The sequence below is a fragment of the Peromyscus maniculatus genome, chromosome 6, assembly GCF_049852395.1.
Source record: "Peromyscus maniculatus bairdii isolate BWxNUB_F1_BW_parent chromosome 6, HU_Pman_BW_mat_3.1, whole genome shotgun sequence".
Classification (NCBI taxonomy): domain Eukaryota; kingdom Metazoa; phylum Chordata; class Mammalia; order Rodentia; family Cricetidae; genus Peromyscus; species Peromyscus maniculatus.
This window is the reverse complement of record NC_134857.1, coordinates 113,120,123-113,145,842: the sequence shown is the minus strand read 5'-3', so window position 1 is coordinate 113,145,842 and position 25,720 is coordinate 113,120,123. Positions and strand designations below refer to the sequence as shown.

The following is a 25,720-nucleotide window of genomic DNA, read 5'->3' as shown; positions in this document are numbered from 1 at the left end:
GGCAGTTTCTCAGAAAATTAGGAATCAATCTACCTCAAGACTCAGCTATACCAATCTTGGACATATACCCAAAGGATGTGCAACCATATCACAAGGATACTTTTTCACCTATGTTCATAGCAGAGTTATTCATAACAGTGAGAACCTGGAAACAATCTAGATACCCTTCAACCAAAGGGTGGATAAAGAAAATGTGATACATTTATACAATGAAGTATTATTCAGTGGTAAAAAACAATGACACCATGAAATTTGCAGGCAAATGGATTGAATTAGAAAAAAAAATCATCCTGAGTGAGGTAACCGAGAGCCAGAAAGACAAACATTGTATGTACTCATTCATAAGTGGATTAGATGTAAAGCAAAGGATAACCATTCTACAATCCACAGCCCCAGAAAAGCTAGGTAACAAAGAGGACCCTAAGAGGGATGCATGAACTTCCCTGGGAAGGGGAAATAGAAGAGCTCTCCTGGGTAAACTGGTAGTGGGGTAGGGGTGGGGGGCATAGAGGTGAAGGGATGGGGCATTGAATCATGAGGGATTGGGTTGGTCGAGTTGAGGTCAGGATGGAGCAGGAGAGTAGTGAAAGAGATATCTTGAAAAAGGGAGCCATTTGGGGATTAGAGAGAAACCTGGTGCCCGGGAAACTCCCAGGAATCCACTAGGATGACCCCAGCTAAGACTTCTAGCAATGGTGGAGAGGGTGCCTGAACTGACCTCCTGTAATCAGATTGTTAACTACTCTAATTGTCAATAGAGAGCCTTCATCCAGTAACTGATGGAACCAACCACTAGGCTGAGCTCCAGGAGTCCAGCTGACAAGAGGGAGGAGGAATTGTACAAGCAAGACAGGTCACAATCATGATGGGAAACCCACAGAGACAGCTGACGTGAGCTAATAGGAGCTCAAAGACTCTGGACTGACAGCTAGGGAGCCTGCATGGGACCAACCTAGGTGTGCTGCATGTGGATGACAGTTGTGTAGCTTGGTCTGTTTGTGGGCTCCTGGCAGTGGGATCAGGACCTGTCCCTGGCATATGATCTGGCTTTTTTGGAACCTATTCCACATGCAAGGATGCATCACCCAGCCTTAATACAGGGGAGGAGCTCAGTCCTACCTCAATATGATATGACATGCTTTGTTGATTCCCATGGGAAACCTGCCCCCTTTTTAAGAGAGAAGGAGTAGATGGGGTAGGGTTAGAAGGGAGGGGAGGTAACAGAAAGAGAGAAGGGAGGGGAAAATGTGGTTGGTATATAAAATAAATGAAAAATTTTAAGAAAACAATCAACTCAGTTCTCATACCAGTAGCATAACATACCTGAAGATCTTAGAAAAACAATGAGCCAACCAAAGAGCAGTAGCTAGGAAGAAATACTAAAGATTGGGGCAGAAATTAATGGAATAGGAACTAAAAAAGAAAAAATCACAAACTTGGTCAGAGTTGTTCATTAGTGGGTTTTTTTTTTTTTGAGGTTATAATTTAATTACAATACATTTCCCTTCCCTTTCCTGCCTCCATACCTTTCCATATACTCCTCCCCAGGCTTATTAGCTTTTTGAAAAGGGGTGGGGAGATGAAAAGATAAAGATAAATCTATAGCCAAGGTAACCAAAAGCAAGAGATGACAAAAAAAAATAATAAAATCGGGGATTAATAGGCTGAACTTGCAATGGAGATACGTGAAATTCAGACCATTGGGGAATATTTTGAAAATTTATATTCCAAAAAACTGGAAAGTAGAGGAGAATGAACTAATTTCTAGACATAGATGATTTAATCAAAATTAAACTAAAGGGATGAACAACAGAATCAGATGGGTAGCAAGCAAGGCAATTAAAGGAGCAATGATGAGATCCCCACAAAGAAAAACCCAGGTCTGGACAGATTCACTGTGGAGCTCTACAGACCTTCAAAGAAGAGCTAACACCAAGGTTCCTCAAACTTTTGGACAAAATAAAAAGGAACGGAACACAACCAAAGGCATTCTTTGAAGTCAGTATTATTCTGACAACCAAACCAGGTAAGTAAACTACAGACTGATGCCTTGATAAATACAGGTCCAAATTATTTCAATAGCACCCTTACACCCTAAAGTAAACAACGCATTTAAAAGATAGTACAACATGACCAACCTGGTTTCATTCCAAGGATGCAAGGATAGTTTAACACATGCAAATCAATACATATAACACAGCACAAAAAGTGGACCTGAGGACAGAAGTTACATGATCATTTCAATACATGTAGAGAAAAACCTTTCACAAAGCTTAACATCTCTTCATGATTAAAAACTAAAGAAACCAGGAACAGAAAAAAAACATACTTAAACAAAAGGAAAGTTGTATATAAAAAATTATAGCCAATAATATTCCAAACAATGAAAACCTAAAAGCATTAACTTTAAAGTCAGGAATAAGGTAAGGGTGAACATTCTCCCTATTCTTACTTAATATACATCTCAAAATCTTAAAGCAATAAGGTAAGGGAAAAAACATAAGAGAGGGAATAGAAAGAAGAAAATTACCCTGTTTACAAAGATTATGGTCCTATACTTAAATGACCCTCAACTCTCTATCCAAAACATTTTCTGCAAAGTAGCAGGGTACAAAAATAATAATTTCTCTGTATATTAATACAAACATATTGAACAACAAATCTCCCATTTACAATAGCCCCTAACAAGGCTGGGTGGCCCACCTAACTAGAAATAAACTTAACCAAGGAACTGAAAGGCCATTTACCTAGAAACTTCAAAACACTGAAGATACTAGAGCATGGAAAAATATTCCATACTCATTGGTGAGCAAAAATCATACTGTGAAAATTGTTGTAGATCCATCTTCAATATAGCCCCCATAAAAATTCCAATAGTATTTCTCAGAGAAATAGAAAAATCCACCTTTTTCCTTTCTTCCCTCCATCCTCCCCTCCACCCCTGAGACAGGGTTTCTATGTGCAGTGCTGGCTGTCCTAGAACTCACTATGTAGACCAGGCTACTCTCAAACTCAGAAATCTGCCTGCCGCTGCCTCCCAAGTGCTGGGATTGTATGCTGCCACACCTGGCTAGAAAAAAACAATCTTAAACATCATATGGAAGCATAAAAGAGCCTAAATAGTGAACACAATTCTCAGGAAATTCAGTAGTTCTGTTTTTTTAATTGTAAGTTCAGATTATACTAGTTTTGTTTTCCTTTTTTTTTTATTTAAAGCAAACAATACAGGCAGATCAATGGAATGGAATAGGTGACCAAGAAATTAAAAAGATACCCACACACCTGCAGCCATCTTATGGTCAACAATACTGCCGAAAACATGTTAGAGAAGATGGGCACTTTAACAAGTCATATTGAGAAATCCAAATGCAAAAGATGAAACTAGTTCTCTCATCCCCCCATCTCTTTTTCTCTCTCTCTCCAAAAGTCAACTCAAAAAATGTATCAAAGATCTTGATATAAAGTGTAAAACCGGGGGCTGGAGAGGTGGTTTAGTGGTTAAGAGCACTTCCAGAGGACTATGGTTTGAGTCTCAGCACCCATATGATGGCTCACAACCATCTATAACTCCAGTCCCAGAAGATCTGACTCCCTTGGTTCCGGCCTCTGCTGCACTGTATGCACATTGTGTATAGACATACATGGAGGCAAAACAGCCCCACACATAAAATAAATGAACAAATAATGTCTTAAGGAGATGCAGAACTGAAATTGCTAGAGGAAGGCAGACAAATTCTTCATGGATATGTCTATAGATAGAGGCATAGGCAAGGACCTGATGAGGATGTCACACAGCTCAAGAAGTAATGACAAAGGTGCCAGTGAGATGACCCAGCCAGTACCTGCCATCCATCCTAACAACCTAAATCCAATGTCCTTCCCCATATGATGGGAAGAGAAGACTCACTCCTCTAAGCTGTCCTCTGACCTCCACATGCATCTTTCTCTTTCTCTCTCTCACGTACACACACATACTCTGTGAGAGAGAGAGAGAGAGAGAGAGAGAGAGAGAGAGAGAGAGATGAGTATTATTATGAGTATTATTATGAGTATTATTCCATCACAAAGAAAACAAAATTATAGCATTTGTAGGAAAAGACATAGATTCAGAGATCAATTAGGTGAAATAAAGCAACTTGGAAAGGTGATAATTATGCCCCTGAGAAGGTAGGCAGTCCTTTTTGTGTAGTGATTGGGGAAATAACTCAAGGTTAAGTCTTTGGACTGCAGGGGTCAGGGTGGGGTAGGGTGGGGTGGGGTGGGGTGGAGGTTGTAAATACAGGATACAAATGACAGAAAACAGCCAGAGTCTACAAGACCACCCAGAGACAACGTTTTTCTTGGTTCCTCAAAGCATAGCTCCTTGTGTAGTCTATATTCCAGAGCAGTTTAAAAACTAAAAACACATGAGAGAATTGCATCCTGAAGAGACTAAAATGGGAAGAAGGTATGCCTCTGGTGTGAAGGAGTGCCCATGAGTGGGTGACAAATGGGTGTCCAAACAGGCCTCACAGTTACTTCAGGGAACAGGAGGGCAATAAAGAGCAACTCTCAGCAAAGGCTGGAGGACGTGACTTCTGAGCAGAACTGGGAAGGACAGAGGTACACAGTAGGTACAATGGACAGAAACATACCCAACAATCCCTTCTTTTTAGGGGAATTCCCCCCCCCCCCCCCCCCCCCGCAGACTATGAGATGGGATTCCCTTTTCTTCTAACAGTATTCTTTTATAAATGCCAAATGTAAAAGGCCTTGGAAGCACTGGGGCAGAATGGAGTTTAGCTTGAAGTAACAAGAAATTACCAGGTTTGTCCTTAGATGAGCACACAAACTTGCAGTGCTGGGGACTGAACCCAGGGCCTTGTACATGCCAGGTAAATGCTCTAGCGCTGAGCTGCAGGCCTAGCACCGCCTCTTCTTTATTTTTGGAGACAGGTTCTTGCGAAATTGCTAAGTGACTCGGGCTAGCACTGATCTCACTCTGTAGCCCAGGTTAACCTCACACTCCTTCTGACTCAGCCTCTTGAACAGCTGGAATTTCAGGCCTGTGATACCACACCTGGCTAGGGACACTTCTTCACCTCCTGCCAGCAGCGTGTGTCCCCCTAAGGTTGATTGTGAGGATCACACCAGCTAGACGAACATACAAATGAGCATATCAAGGAGCCCAGGGCAGAAGGAGCTTGCCTCTTCCGGGTAGCCAGAGGCTGAATTTGTACCAAACCAAGCCAAAATCATTCTCAGAGAACAGCAGCAGGAGAAAGAAGAGAGATACCTAAGGAGAAGAGAAAATTACAGAGTATGGTGGAACAATGGGAGACAGCGTTTCTTGATACCAAGCCTCTGCCTCTATCCTTACTCATATAACTCCTGTGAAAACTGGAGGGGAAAAGTAAATCAACGAGAACCTTGAATACGTAAGGCCTAAAAGAGTAAAGGAGCCCAAAAGCTGGTCCAAGAAAGTTGCATAAATAAAAACTCCTCTTCTCTCTAAATGGTGTGTGAAGAACAGCCAGGAACAGTAAATCCCAGGCTGGGAGTTTCTCCTCTGGAGAAAAGTTCCACAGACTGAGCTCACAGTCTGCCAGAGGAATCCATTCTCAACTGGGGGTGATTCAAAGCAAGGTCACCACCTCCAGTGAAGAAATTGAGAACAGCTGGTGTGAAGCTGACCCCAAGCTGTTCCTGTGCCCTATGATGGTCAGGGCTTACAGAAAAAACAGGACATGGCTGGAGCCAGTCCTTCCTGAATTTACCCTGAGACTCACATCTGTGATGCAGAGGGCAGGCCAAGTCCTCTCCTCCTGGACTCAGAAGCCCCAAATCCGCCTCAGGCAGTGGGTCCAGAGATGTCTTCATACACACAATAGAGACAGCAGAGAGGCCCTGGGAAACTTTCTCATCATGCAGTCACAGGACAGCCATCTCTAAATCGGTCCCTCCTTTCCACGACATCACCTCTATGCACAGCCACTCAGAATAGTTTAAAGGAGTCCTGCACAGCTTAGAGCTGTGGTTACAGGGATATGGGTTCAAGTGAGCTTTTTATCAATTTAAACTTGTTATTTATTAGCAAGGTACTCCTCTTTGTTTATAAATAGAATGGGAACAGTGGCATCTACTCCTCTAGAAACTAATGAGAGGAGGAGGTTACCTTCTGTGTCCTCAGGATCATGGCCACCACTGGGAGCTTAATAAATGGGGTGTTCTGGAGGTTATAGTTCTAAAATGTGGGGTTTTATTTGGCATTGATTAATGTCAGGAGAAATTTTATTTTATTTTTATTTATTTATTTATTTATTTGTTTATTTATTTGGTTTTTTGAGACAGGGTTAATCAGTGTAGCTTTGTGCCTTTCCTGGAACTTGCTTTGGAGACCAGGTTGGCCTTGAACTCACAGAGATCCACCTGGCTCTGCCTCCTGAGTGCTGGGATTAAAGGCGTGTGCCACAACCGCCTAGCCAAATTTTTATTTTTAATTTTAAAACTTCACTCATGAATGTTTTTCACAAAATATTGAGCAGGAAAGACAACCAAGAGTCAACAGTTTTATTATTTAACTAATGGCAGATTTGAAATAGACAAAGCCAAAGCCTCAGGAAGCCAGTGCAGTGGCTGCCCATTAGGGGGACAGATGAGGTTTGGTGGGGTGCTGTTGGATGTCTTTCTGTATGTTGTGAATATGTGTTGCTCTGATTGGTTGATAAATGAAGCTGCATTGGCCTATGGTAGGGCAGGATGGAGCCGGGTGGGAAAATTCAAGAGAGTTAGTGAGACAAGAAAAAAAGGGGAGACACTGTGAGCTGCCAGCAGGAGAAGCAAGATGTAAAAGTACTGGTAAGCCACAAGCCATGTGGCAAAGTATAGATTTATAGAAATTGGGTAATTTAAGATGTAATAGCTAGCTAGCAAGAAGCCTGAGCCATTAGACCATATTGTTTGAAAATAATATAAGCCTCTGTGTGTTTATTTGGGACCAAGCAGCTGCAGGACGTAGGTGGGAGAGATTTGTCCCAATTGCAGGGCCCAGGCAGGACGGGACAAACCTTCTGGCTACAGTGGTGAGAAGTGACTGAGAAAGAGCCTGACATGGGGAGAATTCTGCTTCCAGAGTCCTGAAAATCTTGTGTCTCCCTGTAAAGGCTGATTACACAGGTACATTTACTTCATAAAAATGCATAGACCTCCAATTCTGATTGGCTTCCTTTCCGCATGCATATTGTGTTTTATTATAAAGGTCACTGGTGAGTTTTAAAAAGATAAAGTCGTCACTTTTCACCTCATTTATAGGCAACCACCTCCTCCCATTCATTCATTCTATAGCCATTTACTGAACACCCATCACGTTCTAGGAAGTGTTCTAGCAGCCTGGGGCAGGGCAGTAAACAAGACAGAAGTCATGCTCTGAGTTACAAAGGCACCTTCCGTATCCAGTGAGGACAGAAGCTGTGCTATGGCATGGTCCAGTGGGGAGAAAGTTCTAGATAAACTTTTATCTAGTAAGATTTATTTTCTCCTGAGACAAATGGACTTGATACATGTCCTGCTGGCTTTTCAGAGTTTATTTATCGATTATCAACTCTGTTAAGAAAAGAAAAAACTCCCATATGGGATCTCATAGACCACACATTGATCCATTGAGTAATGTCCTTGCTGGAGACAGAAGAAAGATTTTTTTCTTCCTAATTTCAAATATAATTCTCCAAGTCTTTTTTTTCTTTCTAGGGAGAGTTTCCTGTTATTTTCATGGTTTCAAACTTCAAAAATCCCAAACTAAATCCTTTTTTAAAAAGTCAGTAGAAAGAGCATTTTAAAAAATCCATTTCCATTAAGACCACTCAGCCTACGCCCCTGAAGCTAAACTGATGAGTGACATCAGCAAATGGAAGATTTAAAGGCTTCAGGCTCTCACTTCTCCATGGAAACATAAAACAATAGCAACAACAAACTGCCTAAAATAACTTCATGCGTGTTCCAGAAAACCAGTCAAAGGACAACAGCAGTTCACCAAATGTACCGTCAAGGAAAATCCATCCAAAATGGCAGGGAATTTCAATGTTTGATTCCTTTCCCACCCACACACAGAAGGCTTTACTGACTGTGACACCACAGCCCATAAGGAGGAGCCCTGAAGGTCCCTTAGTTCCTCCCATATTAGACATTAGAGAGCAAGCAACAGTGTCCTGCTCAGGAAAGTTAAGGAGAAAAGGAAGACCAGTGGATATGTGGAGCGAAATATGATGAGGAGAATACAGAACTGGCTTGTTAAGGCTCTGGGACACTGGGATACTGCTTGGGCAGGTTCAGAACATGTGGCCTTTTTGGAGGAAGTGTGTCACTGCAGGTGGGCTTTGGGTGTGTAATGACTCCTGCCATCCATTCCTCCATTATTCTCTCTGCTCTGTGCTTGTCATTGAAAACATGAGCTATTGCCAGGTGGTGGCAGCACACACTTTTAATCCCAGCACTCGGGAGGCAGAGCCAGGCGGATCTCTGTGAGTTCGAGGCCAGCCTGGGCTACAGACAGGCACCAAAACTACACAGAGAAACCCTGTTTCAAAAAACCAAAAAAAAAAAAAAAAAAAAGGAAAGAAAACGTCAGCTCTCGGCTCACTGCTCCAGCCACTGTGTCTACCTTCTGCCATGCCTTTCAGCCGTGATGGTCCCTTATCTCTCTCTGGAACCATAAACACAATGGTAAATGGTAAGTGTTGTATGTGATGCACATTTTACCACAATAAACACAAATATCTTAAATTTGTTCAAAGAGGTAACAAAAGATGAGCAAAGAAATAAAGGATATCAGAACAACAATAAATGAACAAAATAAGAATATGAAAGAAAATTATGTAAAGAAACACTAGAGGAAAAAATTGACAATTGAATTTAATTTACTATGCAGGTTCACTAGGCAAGAAACAAACCTTACTATCGAGGCTAGACCTCACCTAGAGTAAAAGAATGGGGAAAAGATAGTCAAAGCAAATGACCCCAAGAAGCAAGCTGGTGTAGACATTTTAATATTTAACATCTGACAAAATGGATTCCAAATCAAAACTAAAGGCAGAAAAGCCTTACATACTCAAAGGAAATATTCTCCAAGAGGACATGGTAGTTCTTAACATCTATGTCCCAAACACAAGGCACCAAATTTCATAAGAGAAACACTATTACAGCTTGAATCACATATTGACCCTCACACAGTGCTAGTGGGAGACTATATTAAAAGCTGCAAGGGAAAAAGGCCAAGTAACATATAAAGGCAAACCTATTAGAATTATACCTCACTTCTCAATGGAGACTCTAAAAACCAGAAGGGGCTAGACAATGTCTTGCAGACTCGAAGAGACCACGGATGCCAGCCTGGACTATATACCCAGCAAAACTTTTAATCACCATAGATGGAAAAAATAAGATATTCCATGACAAGGTCAAATTTGAGGAATATACATCTATAAATCCAATCCTACAGAAGGTACTAGAAGGTTAAACTACACCCACAAAACACAGGAAATAACATTTCACCCAGACACAAAATAATATACCTTCTTCTCTATATCTCATGAAAATTTCTCCAAAATCCACCACATACTTGGACAAAAAGAAAGTTTCAGCAAATAAAAGAATACTGAAATAAACCCCTGCATTTTATCATATGCATTTAATCCATATCATGGATTAAAGCTGGATATCATCAACAACAGAATGCTTACAAACTCATGGAAACTGAACAACTCACTACTGAACAAAAAATGGATCCAGATAGAAGAAAGAAATTAAAGACTTTCTAGAAATGAATGAAAATGAATACACAGCATATCCAAACATATGGAACACAATGAAGTTGTTCCTAAGAGAAAAGTTCATGGCACTAAGTGCCCACATAAAAAAATTGGGGAGCTCTCATACTAGTAACTTAATAGCACACATGAAAGCTCTAAGACACAAAGAAGAAATCACACTCCAAAGAAGTAAATGCTATTAAATAATCAAACTTGGGGCTGAAGTCAATGAAATACAAACAGCAAAAACAATTCAAAGAATCAATGAAACAAATAGTTAGTTATTTGAGAAAACCAATAACACTGACAAACTGTTATCCAAATTAACTAAAAGGCAGATATAGAAGATCTAAATTAACAAAATTATAGATGAAAAGAGTACATACAACAAACACCGAGGAAATCCAGAGAATCATAAGGATACTTATGTATCATAAGGATACATACTTTAAAAACTTGCACTCCACCAAATCGAGGAATCTAAAAGAAATGGATAATTTTCTCATTCATACCATTTACCAAAGTAAAATTAAGATCAGGTAATCAAATCACATGGACCTAAAAACCCTAGTGAAATAGAAGCAATCATTAAAGGTCTGCCAACCAAAACAAAAGCCTAGGAAGGGCCAGGTAGTTTTAGCACAGAATTCTACCAGACTTTCAAAGAAGTTAATGACAATACTGCTCAAATTATTTAACAAAATAGAAACAGAAGAAACATTGCCCAATTCATTTAATTGAGGCCACAATTACCCTGGTATCCAAACCACATAAAGACCCAACAAAGAAAGAGAATTACAGATCAATTTCCCTTATAAACATATATGCAAAATTTCTCAATAAAATATTTGCAAACCAAATCCAAGAATACATCAAAGAGATCATCAACCATGATCAAGTAGACTTCATCCCAGAGATGCAGGAATGGGTCAACACACAAACTGATAAATGTAATCCTCCATATAAACAAACTGAAAGACCAAAACCACATTATTATCTCATTAGATGCAGAAGAGTCCTGTAATAAAATTCAACACCCCTTCATGATAAAAGTCCTAGAAAGACTAGGGATACAAGGAACATACCTCAACATAATAAAGGTAGTTTACAGCAAGTCCATATTCAACATCAACTTAAATCGAGAAAAACTCAAAGCAATTCCAATAAAATTGGGAACAAGATAAAGTTGTCCATTCTCTCCATACCTATTCAATAGTACTTTAAGTCTTATCTAGAGCAATAAAATGACAGAAGGAGATAAACAAATTGGAAAGGAAAAAGTCAAAGTTTCTTTATTTGCAGATGATAGATAGTAAACATAGGTGACTTAAAAAATTCTACCTTGAAACTCTGACAGCTAACAAACACTTTCAGCAAAGAAGCAAGGTACAAAACTAACTCACAAAAATCAGTAGCCCTCTGTGGTGATACATTGTGTCCCCCAATATATTGTGCATCCTAATAAACTTACCTGAGGTCAGAGGATAGAACAGCCATTGATAGACATAGAGGCCAGAAAATGGTTGCACACACACCTTTAATCCTATCACTTGGGAGGCAGAGATCCATCCAGATCTCTGTGAGTTTAAAGCCACACTGGAAACAGCCAGGTATGGACACTCACGCCTTTAATCCCAGGAAGTTATGGTAGAAAGCAGAAAGGTATATAAAGCATGAAAACCAGGAACTAGGGCTGGTTAAGCTTTTAGGCTTTAGAGTAGCAGTTCAGCTGAGGTACATTCAGATATGAGGACACAGAGGCTTCCAATCTGAGGAAACAGGATCAGCTGAGGAATTGGTGAGGTGAGGCGGCTGTGCCTTGTTCTGCTTCTCTGATCTTCCAGCGTTGACCCCAGTACCTGGCTCCAGGTTTGATTTTATTAATAAGAACTTTTAAGATTCGTGCTACAGCCCTCCTATATATTAATGACAAACAGGATTAGGAAAGCATTACCTTTCACAATAGCCTCAAATAATATAAAATATCTTGAGGTATCCCTAATCAGGCAAGCGAAAGACTTGTATAATAAAAACTTTAAGACATTGGGGAAAGAAACTGAAGAAGATAGCAGAAGATGGAAAGTTCTCCCATGCTCATGGATTGGTAGGATTAACATAGTAAAAATGGCCATCCTACCAAAAGCAATCTACAGATTCAATGCAATCTCCATCAAAATTCCAACACAATTCTTCATAGATTTTGAAAGAACTCTTGTTTTTTTGTTTGCTTTTTTTTTTTTGGAGAGGTGCTAAAAGACATTCCTTTATTCTGAAATGACAATTTTGAACTTCATAAAAACAAATAAAATAAAAACCCAGAATAGCTAAAACAATCCTGAAAAATAAAAGAACTGCAGAAGATATCACCATCCTGATTTCAAATTGTTCTACAGAGTTATAACAATAAAAACAGTATGATATTGGCACAAAACAGACACATTGATCAATGGAATCAAATTTAAGATCCAGACATAAATCCAAATACATATGGACACCTGATTGTCAATAAAAAAGTTAGAAATATACACTGGAAAAAAGACTGCATCTTTAACAAATGGTGTAGGTCAAACTAGATGACTGTATGTAGAAGAATCCAAATAGATCCATACTTACCACTCTTCACAAACCTTAACTCCAAATGGATCAAAAACCTCAACACAAGACCAGATACACTAAACTTGATAGAAGAGAAAGCAGAGAATATCCTTGAACTCATTGGCACAAGAAAAGACTTTGAACAAAACACTATTAGTACAGGCACTAAGAACAACAATTAATATATCTGACCTTACAAAACTGAAAAGCTTCTGTAAGGCAAACATCCTTAGCCATTAGGGAAATGAAAATTAAAACTGCTTTTGAGATTTCATCTTATAACCATTAGAATGGCAAAGATCAATAAAACAAATGGTAGCTCATGTTGGCAAGAATGTGGAATAAGTAGAATAGTCATCCATTCCGGGGCTGGGGGTGGTACTGCAAACTTGTACAGCCACTATGGAAATCAGTATGGTAGTTCCTCAGAAAGATGAGAATCAATCTACCTCAAGATATAGCTATACCACTCTTGGGTGCACACCTAAAGGATGCTTCATTGTTCTACAGTAACACTTGCTCATTCGTGTTCATTGCTGTTTTATTCATAATTGCCTGAAATTGGAAACAACCTAGATATCCTTCAACAGATGGATGCATAAAAAGAATGTGGTACCTTTTCACAGTGGGGTATCTGTTTAAAAGAAGTGAAATTTGCAGATAACTTGATGGAACTAGAAGAAATGTTCCAGAGTAAAGTAACCCAGACCCAGAAAGACAAATATGGTTTGTATTTGCTTATAGGTAGATATTAGCTCTTAAGTCAATGATAATCAAGCTACAATCTATAGAACCACAGAGGTTAAGTATGGAGTAAAGGACTGGGGAGGGGAGCAGATAGATCTTCCTAGGAATGGGAAAGAGAATACATAGTTATGAAGGTTGGGGGCTGGGAACAAGCATGGACAGGGAGAAAAGAGGGGGTGAAGCAGGGAATACTGGGAAAGACAGCTAAAATTAAGGGTCATTTGAAGGGTACAATACAGTAGGAGCTTCCTAATATATACACATATAAGAAAGCAATCTAAATGAAATCACCAAATAACAGGGAAGACAGAGACCTGGCCATCTCTTCAGTGTCTTTATGGGATTCCTGAGTGTGCAAATGAATGGGTCTCTGCGTCTACAGCTGTTTCTTATGCCTTTCCTTGGGCTCTTTTCCTTCTGTTCATTTTGTCCTATTCCTATGTGTCAGTTTTTGTTTTATCTCACTATATTTCATTTTATGATTATCCTTTAGATGCCTCTTTGTTTTCCAAGTAGAGACAGGAAGGTGGTTGATCCAGAGGGGATGAGAGGTGGGAAAGAACTAGGAGATGTAGGGGGGGGGGCTGTAATCATAATATATTATGTGATAAAAAAATTCTATTTTCAAGAAAAGAAAAAAGAAATAAGTTTGATTAGTTGCAACAACAACAAAAATGATCAGAGCTGAAGTCACTTCCAGAATACAATCATGAAGATCAATCTTGGGAGCCTTAGAAGAGGGAGGAGCGTGAGGCATACAAATTACTTAAAGAAATAAGGACACCCGAAATTTTCCAAATTTGGTAAAATGCATAAATGCAGAATCCCAAGAAGCTCATAAACCTACTAAGAATCAACCTAATTATTCATTGTAGCCATATAAAAACATATTGTCACCAACTGTCAAGAGACAAAGACAGTGTTGAAAACAGAAAGAAAATAAGCATTGCACCATGAACAAAGTAAGTCTCAGTGACATGTGTTGGTAGAGACCTGAAAAGCCAGGAGGCACTGGGATAGCAACATGGAGCATGATGAAGAACAGCACCTGAACCAAAGATTCTGTCCTAGGCAAAGCCGTGCTTTAAAAAAACAAAGGGAAGCCAAGCCTCTGCTTTGTAAACATAGGAAACAAACAAGCAAATGTAAGAAAATTTAAGATATTCACAGATTTAAAACTGAGCAAATTCAAGGCTAGTAGACCTAACTCAAAAGAAACCATAGGGGAAATATTTAGGGTAAGGTGCTATGTAGTAACCCAAGCCATGTGAATATGGACATTGACCAGTAAAGGTAAAAACATGAGCAAATAAAGAAAACTAGTATTTTTTTCTTTTTTATTAATTAATTTTACATCCTGACAACAGCTTCCCCCTTCCTCTTCTCCTCCCATCCCTTTCCTCACCTCCCTCCCACACACCCCCTATCCACCCCTCCTCCATATTGGCTCAGAAAGGGGCAGGCCTCTTATAGGCTTCAGCAAAGCATGGTATATCAAGTTGCTATAAGACCAAACACATCCCCCTGTATTCAGGCTAGACAAGGCAATTCAGCATGAGAAATAGGTTCCCAAGAACCAGCCAAAGCACTAAGGACAGCTCCAGCTCCCACTCCTAGGAGTCCCACAAATAGACCAAGCTATACAACTGTCTCGTGTATATAGAGAGCCTAGGTCGGTCCCATGCAGGCTCTCTGGTTGATGGATCAGACTCTGAGTTCCCACAAGCCAGACTAGCCAGTTCTGTGGGTTTTCCTCCAATGTCCCTGACCTGCCCCTCGCCCCTCCCCCCCCATGGCTCCTGCAATCTCTCCTCCCTCTCCTCAGCAGGACTTCCTGAGCTAGGCTAGATATTTGGCCATGAGTCTCTGGATCTGCCTCCATCAGTCACTGGATGAAAGCTCTCCCCTGACAACCAGGATAGTCACCAATCTGATCACAGGGCATGGCTAGTTCAGACTATGCATCCACTGCTGCCAGGAGTCTTAGCTGGGCCATCCTTGTAGACTCATGGAAGTTTCCCTTGCATCAGGCTTCTACTCAACTCCATAAAGCTCTCTTTCCAGTCATCTCTCTCGGCACTCCCCGCTCTGCCCACCCCCTAACCCGATCCCTCAAGTTCCCATTCTTACCCTCTCCCAGCCCACCTAGGAGATCGCTTCCATTTCCCCTTCCCAGGGAGATCCATGCATCCTGCCTTAGGCCGTTCTTGTTATCCAGCCTCTCTGGGTCCATGGATTGTAGGATGGTTATCCTTTACTTTACAGTTACTATCCACCTGTGAGTGAGTGCATATCATGTTTGTCTTTCTGGGTCTGGGTTACCTCACTCAGGATGATTTTTTTTCTAGTTTCATCCATTTGCCTTCAAATTTCCTGATGTCATTGTTTTAAAGAGTTGAATAATACTCCATAGTGTATATGTACCATATTTCCTTTATCCATTCTTCATTTGCTGTACATCTAGGTTGTTTCTAGGTTCTGGCTGTTACAAATAAAGCTTCTATGAGCAAGTGTCCTTGTGGTATTTGCTAATCTGAGTTTGTGATTTTACTTTTAATTTTTACATGAGTTAGAATGCATAAAAATTACAAATTAATGACAATAGGCATACAATACACAAAAAGATAATCTGTGATATTAATATAGTGTGGCGGGGGCAGAACAACACAGGAGTGGAATATTGATTGAAATGGAGCTGATAGTACTTCAGAATGGATTGTTGTAACTGTAAGATGCTCTGGTAGCTTAAATAAGAATGAGCCCCATAGGCTCACATATTTGAATGCTTGGTCATTAGGTTGTAGCATTACTTGAGAGGGACTAGGAGTGTGGCCTTATTGGGTTAGGTGTTGCCTTATTGGAGGAAGGGTGTCACTGGGAGTGAGCTTTGTGGTTTCAAAAGTCCAAGCCAGGTCCAATGGTTTTCTTTCTTCCTGCTGCCATTGGATTTTGATGTAGAACTCTCAGCTACTTCTCCAGTACTACGTCTGCCTTTGTGCAGTCATACTCCCCACCATGATGATAACCGATGAAGCCTTTGAAACTGTAAGCCAGCCCCAATTAAATGCTTTCTTTTATAAGAGCTGCTGTGGTCATGGTGTCTTTTTCACAACAATAGAACAGTTACTAAGATGATGCTATCTGTAATATTCAGGGTAATCACAAAGAAACTATAAAATAGTCAGAAAAGGAGTGGTGAGATGCTCAGTGAGTAAAGGTCCTTGCCCCAAATCTGATAACCTGAGTTTGATCCTGGGAATCCATATGGTAGGAGAGAACTGACTTCTACAAGCGTGCTATGGTGTACACACACCCGCACACTTACACAAACACAGAGATAAGGAAATAAATATAAAAAATAATTTAAAATAAATAAGTATATACACAAGGAAATAAGAGAATCAAAATTCATCATGGCAAAAATAAGTCTACGAAACACAAAGAAAGGCATTGATGGGGAATGGGAATAGAGAAAAGGGGACAAAATGTCTTAAGACTATAGCAATAAAAAACCAAAAATGCAAAAGTCCTTCCCAATAAGAGGTCACATCCACTTATGGGTTCATAACTGAAGGCTTTAAACCAGCAATAATAGTATGGGTATGTTCTCCTAATGAGTGGACCACAGTAGCAGAGGACTATTGGTAAGAGGAAAGTCTATGTCTGTGAATCTAAGTCTTTTCCAAAAAGTCTACTTTAAAAAAATAAGAAAGTTATTATTAAACAAATTTATGTCAATGAATTCAACAAAATAAATTCCCAGACACATGTAACCTCCATAGATTGAATCAGGGAGATTGAGTCAGGGTCAAAACTTCCCCCAAGTAAAAACATCTTTGATCAGATCCAAATGGCTTCATAGAAGAATTCTACAAAACATATGAAGAATTACTATCAACTTATCTCATATTCTTCAAAATAAACTTGAGAGAGAGAGAGGGAGAGGGAGAGGGAGAGGGAGAGAGAGAGAGAGAGAGAGAGAGAGAGAGAGAGAGAGAGAGAGAATTATAACTCACTCTGTGCCCAAAAATGTCCTGAAACCAAAGCAGCCATTACATAGTTGTAAAACTCCTCAGTAAGAGTCTAGTAAACCAAACCTAAGGTTATATAAAAACAGTGATGCATCTGCACCAAGGGTGATTTAATTGTAGAATATAAGGAAGGATAGTTCAACCTTTAAAAAGCCAGCCAAGATAATACATAACTGACTAATGACTAAAAACCATTTGACTTTTCAGACGTGGTGGTGCATGCCTTCCATCCCTGCACAGGGGAGGCAGAGGCTGGCAGATCTCTGGCATGGTGGAATCGTTGCTTTGGTCTGTCATAGGTGTCCTGTCTTGAGTGAGTACATGGTTATCTGTATCTCTTAAGGAATAATCACACACCACCAGTAAATAGAAATAGTTTAAACAAGAAAATCCTCATGCATTCTAGGACACTGGATCATGGCAAACACTGAGATACTAGAACTGTTGATGTCTGAAATAAATTTCTACTATACTACAAAGAAACCATGGCCAAGCAAAAACTGCATGTTCAGAAACAGATGTACTGGCACATACCTGTTACCCTAGCACTCTAGGAGTAGAGGCAGGAAGATCATAAATTTGAAGTTAGCCCAGGCTAGAAAGCAAGACCCTCTCAAAAAGAGGTGTGGTATTTTCTTGGTACAGGTCCAAAAGGGTGACCTTCAATGTCAACTTCATCAAGCATCTACAGCATGACTCACTTTGCAATAGAGTACAAATGGGCCTAGAAAGAAGGATGATGGGGTCCCAGCCCTACAAACTTCCTTTTAGGAGCAATGACGATGACTACAGAACATCATAGTGGAGCAGCGTTCAGGTGATTCGAAATGGTTATTTCATGATGGCCAGTGCTGATCTGTTCAAGGCATGGGGCTTTTCTTTTTTTTTAATTTTATTTATTTATTATGTACACAGTGTGTAGATGTAACCATCTTATTAAATAAGAAACACAGAGCCAATGCAGAGATGAAAGCCCAAGAGGTCAGAGCTAAAAACCTTACCCTTCACTGCTGCTGTTGTCCTTTTCAGCAAGAGAGCTACTTCCTGTCTGTTTGTCTTTTTTATAGACTTTCTGTTCTGCCTTCTCATTGGTTGTAAACCCAACCACATGACCTCCTAGTTACTGCCTGTCGTACAGACCTCTAGGTCTTCTATGGTTGGTATTGAGATTAAAGGCATGCTGGCTGTATCCTTGAACACACAGAGATCCACCTAGCTCTGCCTCCCAAGAGCTGGGATTAAAGGTGTGCACCACCACCACCCAGCTTCTGCTATGGCTTGCTATTAGCTCTGACCCCCAGGCAACTTTATTTATTAACATACAAATAAAATCACATTTCAGTACAATTAAAATATCACCATATTTCCCCTTTTCTATTTTAATAAAAAGAAAAAAGGAAAAAGGTTATAACTAACATAAGAAAAACTATATACAAAAGTACAATAACTATATACCATATATACAAGTAATAAATATGTAAACAATGTCTAGTCCATTTGTATTCGACAAATTCAGAGAAAATAATTCCATTATCTATCCTATTTTGGTAAGTCCAAAATGTACCTAATTCACTTTCTATCCTAACTAATCTTCAACTATAACTAACTATTATAAGTGGGCTGTCAGACTGCCGGGGCTTGGCAGCAGCTGGAGAGAAAACTCTCCAGCTACAACAGTGTTATGCTTGCACAACGGAAGAAGGCACCAGACCCCATTACAGATGGTTGTGAGTCACCATGTGGGTGCTGGGAATTTGAACTTAGGACCTCTGGAAAAGCAGCCAGTGCTCTTAACCTCTGAGCCATCTCTTACGCCCCTAATTTCATTTTATTTATTTATTTTTATTTATTTTTGTTTGTTTTTAAAGACAGGGTTTCTCTAGATAACAGCTCTGGCTGTCCTGGAACTCACTCTGTAGACCAGGCTGGCCTCGAACTCAGAGATCAGCCTGGCATGAGGCTGTGCTTTTATCTCCCAGGTAGGCTGTGATAGTACTTGTTGATGTACATTTCAGCAAGGTCTCAACCTTAGAGGCTTAGTCAGGACACTACTAATCACTATCATTTATAAAAATTTTACTGTAGACCAAACACTCACCTAAGTAGTGTGTGTGTGTGTGTGTGTGTGTGTGTGTGTGTGTGTGTGTGTGTTAACCTTCGCCATTTTCCCTAACTGCCAGTAAGGAGAATTATTATTATTATTTCCAATTTATAGTTGTGAAAACTACAGTATAGAACTTAAATAATTTTCTGAAGATCAAAGCACTAATAATCAGTGACTTCAAAGCCTGGCAGAAATTAAGGGAGTCAGTAGTTTCTTTCCCTTTCTTTTTAGAGAGAGAAGCCTTTGGCTGCCTGGCCAGAGCCCAGAAGGCAAGTTTCTGTTCAGATAGTTTTTGTTTCTCCCTCTGTCTAGGGATTGAACCCAGCATCCCTCATACATTAAGCACAAGCTCTACCCCTGAGCTACAGTCCAGCCATCAACTATCCAATTCTTACAGTGATCTGGGATAGCCATGTGGATATTCATCTCATCTAGCCCCATCATCATGGTCCTGTAGGTCATGTCCAGGCTACATGCATGACCCAGCTAAGATTTGCCACCCATTATTTCTCTGTCCCCTCGCAAAAGGTTTTGGGTCAGTGGCAAAACCTTAATGAGAAGAAAGGTCCAAAACAGAACTCACGAGGAGGTGACATTTTCTCTAGTGGTATGGTCACTGATAAACTGACTTTGTTTAAAATAACGCCTCACCCGTGCTTGGGAAAGTAACTCTTATTAAACTCAGTGTTCTACACACAAAAGGAAGATGTGAAAATTAGGAGGGAGACTTGGTCAGAAGGGTGCCCATGGCAGAGGGAGGGGGATGAAAGTGAGGAATATTGCTTATATAAATATATGAAACTGTCAACCAAAATCAAGTATTTTTAAATGAACCGGACTCCAGTGACGCTGTTTAGGATGGTAGGCATGTGTCATATGCATTTGAGTATGTGTTACATGCATCAGTAAGGCCATACATAATTGTGCTTCTCTGAAAGCATCTGACTCTGAAAAGCATCAGTGGAAACATTGCACCATGATGCTACGAATGACAGAAGCAAAGGGGTGGAAGAGGAAGTGTGTGTGTGTCTGGTTCCAAGCACTGAGCAGCAGCTGGTGCCTCGGGGACTTCTCTCCCATAGCTCGGTACATGAGAGTGCTTAATCACTCGCTTTCACGGCAACCATTCATAACTAGAATGCAAGAAGAGGGGAAAAACCCAGGGCTACCCAGAATGACTCTCCAATGAAGAGGCAGAGAGAAGCCAGTCACACAATCAGCTTGAGATCATTTAGAGAAAAGAGGGTTGTTCAGCTTTTTCTGAGTCACTAAGTTAGCCACGTGGAACAGAAAAAATGACTCAAGAGAACACGGTTGATCCTGGAAATGGGTTCATTGCTAGGAGGGTGAGGGGAGGGCCCTGGGCAAGGAAGAAGAGAATGGCAGAAACACCTTTCCTCTAAGATGATGGTCTTAGATCCATTTACTCAGGGATACCACCAGCATCCTCAGAGGGCTGGAGACAGAATGGCAGGGTTCCTCCCGCCATTGAGTTTCAAGAGATTCATTCCAGGATTAAGGAACCATCCTTCCTAATCCAGCGTGCACAGACCTACGCTGGAAAGCGAGGCAGAGCAAATCCAAGTGGGTCAGTGCTGTCAGTGCCTCTTCTTTCTCACACACCTGGGCTCAGAGTACCAGAGAAGGAACCAAGATGAGCGCAGGGTTCCTTCCCCAACTAAGCAACTTTGAACTTTCTGGCTTCCCCACAGGAAAGACAGCCATTTCTAGGCCCCTCTTGTCTTCTGTTCTCTTTCATACTAGGTTCACTGTTAGTTGTTTCTACATCTGCTGTGGCCAAGTTGTTGGGTAAATCATCTCTTTATGTCAGTGGTTCTCAACGTAGCAGATAGCCTGCCTATCAGATATTTAATACACTATGGTTCATAACAGTAGCAAAATTACAGTTGTGAGGTAGCAATGAAAATAACTTTATGGTTGGGGGTCACCACAACATGAGGAACTGGACTAAAGGGTCACAGCATTGGGAAGGTTGAGAACCACTGCTTCAGGTCTTGTTGAGTGCTTAGACCAGTGAGGAAGACTAGAGTTTGCTACAGGAAACAAGAGCCTTGCCCCCAAGCAGCTTGACAGACAGGCAGACTAGGGCACCACTTGAATGTTCTTACCCCTGATGTTCTGCATTGGGGGGGGGCAGCAATAAAGACATGCTTACAGATTAATTAGCATGACTGAATGACCCTACAAACAAGAATGAAGTTTTTATATTTCTTTTCCAATGACAAGTAAATCCTCCCATGCCTTTCCGTCCTATATCCTCCCCCACCAAAGAGCAACCGAAACCAAACCAAAGCTTCAGTCTAGACAACAGCAACTCATAGTTTGAAATTTTTGAGTTCTCCTCTATATTTTTCCACACTAGGAAAGCAATTTATAATGAGGGAAACAGGAAGAGGTGGATGAAAAGACACATTGATTTAACACCTCATTACTAGACTCCTAATCTCCTGGAACTTCTAGTTTTGTTAGAAGGAGAATGTCCTATAGTGCAGAACAGCCTTGAATTCGCTGTGTAGCTGTGAACCAAGCTGACCTGGAACCATGGGTGATCTTCCCTCCATCTCTGGCCTCTAAATACTGGGATAACATGAACCACTATGTCTAATTTCCTGCAATTTTCAGCAGGTGGTCTCAGAGTCACCAAGCTCTCTCCCCTTGGCATGACACCTAGACAAACCCAATAGAGAAAGGCACAGGCATTTTCAATTCATTGTGTGAGAACATGTGTGCTCACCTTCAGGAAGGGGATAGATACTATTTCTGATCCAGGAGCCAAATCTACCTATAAGGTAGAGGCTCAAAGATCTTTGAAGTTCTCCTGTCTGTTGAGCTGGGGCATGGGCCCATGGGAATGGGACCTGCCTGATTTGATTTTCCCAGATCCAACTACCAGCATAGGCACAATTCAGTATCTTGGCTGTTGGGTGCAAAGTGGAACCTTCCCTACATGGCAGGCAGGTCATGGCCTGTGCAGGTCTATATTTGTCCTCCAATTCTCTCAGGACTAGCATCTGGAATTTGCACCAGTTTCTCTGAGGCCTAATGTCATTATGCCCAGATATACAGAGAGGTGGTATTTGTCTCTTCTAACCATCCTATGATGGCTAGTGTGAGACACTCATTGAAGGGAATGGGCCACAACATTCAAATTGAGTAATTCAGCTGCTACTCCCTATGAGTCAGAGCACAGCACAAATGTGAATGGTTAAATTCATGCTAATTATTTAAAATATTTATTTCTCTTAACATAGAATAACATGAAATACCAGCTAGAAAAGGCAATGTACTATGTCAAGAGGGATATGCTATTCCATATTCTTGTTTGAATGCTTTCTCTGTTTTTGATATATGTATGGGATCCAATTCATCCAGTAGTTCTATCCTTTGGCCTGAAGGTCCGTTGTAATAAATCTAGGGAAGTATTGATGGTCTTGTAACTTCTACTAGGACAGAAGTCCTCTTTCTTTTTGCATGGTCTTTACCTCCAGACATTAACTGCTCCATTATAACCTACCCAGTTTCTTTCTCTAATCCCCAACAGAGCTACAATGTCCAAAAAGATACTTTTTTGAGTACCATTACATCATATACAGGACACATGTATATAAGATACAGGATGCACAGTATATAAAATATTAAGTGCATGGATGATAAGACACAGTATATGATCAGTACTGAGTCAGGACTAGAGAGAGAGACCCATGAGGAAAAGGCTGTAACAATGTTCTCTAGATCACAGTTCAGGTTAAAATTTTCCTGCAGATTGTAAGGGCTCAGAGCAAAAATGGGAAGACTGTTAGGGCCCTATTTCCAGACATCCTTGAATCTCAGTCTAGGTCTCTCTGTGTAGCCCTGGCTGTCCTGGAACTCACTCTATAGACTAAGCTGACCTTAAACTCAGAGATCTGCTTCCTGTCTCTGCCCAGCACTCTTCCTGAGTGCTGGGATTAAAGGTATGCACCAACACTGCCTGGCTCATATGCTTGTCTTGTAGATCTCAGGAAGCCATCAAAACCTTGTGAGCCAGCCAATGTTTTCCAGTGTGGAGCTTCCCCTAATGTATCATAGTTTGACTTACAAGTCTTCACCCATTCACAGTGAGTCAAGTGATTTGCATTCAGTTAAAAAAAAAAAAAGGCTTAGAACTTTTAACTTTCCCAGGCTTGCAATATGTGACACAATATTCTCTCAAGGTACTAGACAGTTCAGTCTACCTGATTATGACAAAATAATTGACATTCTGAAGTACAGAACACTGCTAAAACAGACAGGGTAGGTTTATCCAATGCATTTTCTTACAATATCTACAATCTATAATGAGTTTATCAGAGCAAAACCCCAGACACTGACTGGATTAGTTTTGCCAAAGAACAAACAGTTAACCCTGAAGCTATATATTTGCAGCAAATATTTCCTTAATTGAGACTCTCTGTTCCGTCTGCCTTCCGAAATCACAATCACAAACCCAAAGGATCCAAATTTAAGAGGCAATTAATTTCTACAGATGCCCCAGAGAGTCCAAGGAAGTTGAAGTGTAACATCTTGATTTCAAGAGAAAAAATGCATGTGGTGCTAACATCTCAATAATTAGGAAGGGATTTAGGTACTTTCAGTAATGACGTCTAATGTGCCTCACAGTGGCAGTCCTATTCTCAAATATGGATCCAAAAACTCTTGCTAAATAGGTGAACGCAAGGTGTTCTTATCTATTTCTTGGGGGCTAATTTCTTCCACCAGGAACATATTGCCAGTTGAATTGAAGCCAGCATAGACTCATCTAATCTCCCTCTCCTTACACACACACACACACACACACACACACACACACACACACACACACACACACACACACAGCATCTAACAACATGCATGACTCACGGTGAATTATTGGTGTGGTGCCAACCTGTCACCAGCTGTGTTATTAAACACAGTGCTCTAGCCATGCCCGCCTTGCTCCTTGCCCTCTGTCTCACCTCCCACTGACCTGGCTGCCTTTCATTTTGAATTGAAGCCCTCATTACGGGAATCTAAGAGGGTTCTTTCTCCATTGAAAAAGAAAACTTCTACGCTCTGATCTCTGGTTGGTTGCCTCTATGCGTCTTATCTTTCCAGCCACTGCACAAAATCACATGTGGCACATTTGTCCACAAATACACACTAAAATGCGGGTGGAGTGCTCTTTGCCATTTCGAATGGTAATGGAGACAAAAAACGGTAAATTCTATAGTTCAGCAGTAAAATAATCGTTTGTGATTCTTTAACTGATATGGTTAATGATTCTGTCTTGAAAATATGCACCTGAAATTTTCTCTTCTTCACAAAGACTTTCACCTTCCAGAAATACAGCTAATAATTAGGTTCATTGAGAGACATAACCAATAATTTTATCATCTATATATTCTGTATTGATAATACGTTCTCAGAGAAACAAAGCCAACAGCATTGGAACCAGTCATCACCAAAATTTGTCATAGTTACGGCAGCTCAAAGGTTTTCCCTACTTTTAAGATAGCTGACTTTCCCTGAAAATTATGTTCTACATATTTCTATGAAACTAAAAAAAAATTGCTTCTGATATAAAATAAATAACTCTTCATAGATTTCTTTCATGTACAACTTTCCTTTCAGGGTCTGCTTTATTGTTTATGCTCTTAGGGAATCCTGTGATGGTTTGTACTAATGCAAAATATGGAATTCTCCTAAAAGGATAGGTCCTGTGTATATTTGACATTGGTTGCAGGGTCACCGGAAACCCTCATCTATTTTTTAAACTTAAAAAAAATAAACTAGTGTACAAGGTAATGAGTCTCATTTCAACATTTTCAAACCTGTTTGTCATTATATTCATCCTGATTTCTCACTCACTGCTATCACCCACCTCCATGCCCCCTCTGCCTAGTCTCCTTTTTCGCCTAAATAGTATTCCCTTTACTTTCATGTCATGTGAGTCCCATTACTTTATCTTTATTGTTCTCCATCTTCCCTAAAGACCTCTTTATGGCCGTAGGGTCCTCTTTCTACTTTCATGATCTACACACACACATATACACACACACACACACACACACACACACACACACACACACACACACACACACACTGATTCTATACATGAGAGGAAATATTCAATATTTGTCTGAGTTTGGCTTATTTCACTTAACATAATGATTCCAGTTCCTTCTATTTTCCTGAAAATCTCATGATTTCACTTTTATGGTTGAAGAAAATATCTTTGTGTGTGTGCATCACATTTTATTTACCCATTCATCTTTCTCTGGGCATGAGCTGCTGCCATTCCTTAGTTATCGTGAATAGTGCCTCAATAAACATGGATGTACATGTATCTATCTCTGTGTTGAGCTCGAATCCTTTTGTTATATACCCAGGAGTAGTAAAGCTGGATCAAATGGCACTTCTATTTTTAGTTTTTGAAAGGACAT

General features: G+C 40.3%; 1 long non-coding RNA gene across 1 annotated transcript in view; it reads right to left on the bottom strand.

Annotated features, from left to right (window-relative positions):
- The window catches only part of LOC143273994 (uncharacterized), an 88,839-nt gene extending 65,400 nt beyond the window's left edge, over nt 1-23,439 (bottom strand). Inside the window, exon 1 of the long non-coding RNA XR_013052376.1 lies at nt 23,359-23,439. This is a non-coding gene — a long non-coding RNA (uncharacterized LOC143273994). The remainder of the gene's footprint in view (nt 1-23,358) is intronic.
- Between the last annotated feature and the right edge of the window lie 2,281 nt (nt 23,440-25,720).